Raw genomic sequence first — 1,584 nt, forward strand, 5'->3', positions numbered from 1 at the left:
TGAAAAAATGAGGAGGGAAGAGGTCTGTGGGACAGGAAGAGGGTTTTAGTTTTTTTTTCACTATCCCTATGAGCACAGACAATGACTCAGACTGAAACTGACAAAGAACATCTGAGCACTGAGTGAACACTGAGTAACACAATAAAGAGATAGATATGTTGGCCCTAATAACAGCAACCTTCTCATTAAAAATGGAGAGGAATTTTTTTTTTACAAGTTTTCCTTGTCATCTCCAATGTAGTGGACTGATTCGGATTGAAAACAGAACCCATTGTTTTAAAAAGAACTTTAAGCTTACTGATATAAGTCAAGATCGAGTGTGAAAAATACTAACTTTCTCAGCTTTAAGCCGGGCGTACATTGTGCAATTTTTTCAATCGTTGCACATAGCTGCTGCTCATAGTGTACAATTAACCGCAGGGTTTAGTGGTACAGTGTGAGTTCACAGCTCACGATTTATGTTCGGCCCGATGCTCTGATGCAATCTATTTTCTCACACTAAGACTAAAAACCACATCAGACTCAGCTCTGCAGTTAGATGGAGCTGCTTTTTAGCTCTCTATCCTGAAGCCAAACAAGCTTCAGGATTAAGAAGCTCACTATAATGAACCGCGCTGCCTTGTCAATTTGTAGAATTTTGTGCTGAAAGTCCTAAAAAGAAAAAGCAACAATATATTTGAAAAAAAGACATGGCTGAGCACACGTGGCTACTAGGGTCTGTCAATTTTACAGACAGAACTGCATTTCACTCATTGCATCCCTGCCACGCTGCTGTGTTTACATCTGAGAGGAAGAATAAAAAAATGAATCCTTATTTGCTAATGCACCCTGAACGATTTGCCCACGACGGTCGGGAGAAAATCAAACATGTATGATATTTTCCCAACATCACAATTCCTGACCGGGAGGTGGTGGTGAGAGGCTGATCGCCGCCCATAACACCCAGTACACTACACGACTCACAATCAGGCTGAAAGTCGGCCCGATCAAAAGATTCTCGCACGACTAGAAAATTGCCCCGAAAATCGCACAGTGTACGCCAGGCTTTTAATGGACTTTGATATTATGTCCAGTACTCTCTAAGAATCACCTCCAAGTGATTCTTTGTGCACCTATGCTCCACTCTCCAACACTCATGCTGAACTTTGTTTGTAGTGTCATTGAGCAACAGTTCGAGCTTTGGCTTAGGACAAATGGCTCTACTGTAAGAGGAGCAACACTGTCCAGGGCTTCAGAGTGGGTGGAAATAAAAGAGTTCATTAATTGCTCCATGTCCATGAATGCAGCAGAGTTTGTTGGGTTTAAAAACTAAAGCAAATTAGACAGCTTCACCTCCAGGTCCAAAGTAAGAACAAACACGACAGGACTTTGGTGAGAGAACACGGCATCCCAACAACGACATAGTTAACAGGAAAACCACTGGACAACACAATTGTTGCCAAACACAAGTGCACGGGCACTTGTGTTGGGCCAGTGACATGTTGAGTAAAATTAAAAGCTTCCCACAAGTCTAAAAACTCAGTGGCCATTGGCTTAGAAGGACAACATACATGCACATTAAAATCCCTGACAATTAAAACCCTG

The 1,584-nt window shown here is 41.9% G+C and overlaps 1 pseudogene; it reads left to right on the top strand.

Annotated features, from left to right (window-relative positions):
- LOC107104930 overlaps positions 1-1,584 on the top strand; it is a 24,793-nt pseudogene that overhangs the window by 18,450 nt on the left and 4,759 nt on the right.

This window comes from Cyprinodon variegatus, unplaced genomic scaffold (assembly GCF_000732505.1).
Source record: "Cyprinodon variegatus isolate N-32 unplaced genomic scaffold, C_variegatus-1.0 Scaffold1958, whole genome shotgun sequence".
Classification (NCBI taxonomy): Eukaryota; Metazoa; Chordata; class Actinopteri; order Cyprinodontiformes; family Cyprinodontidae; genus Cyprinodon; species Cyprinodon variegatus.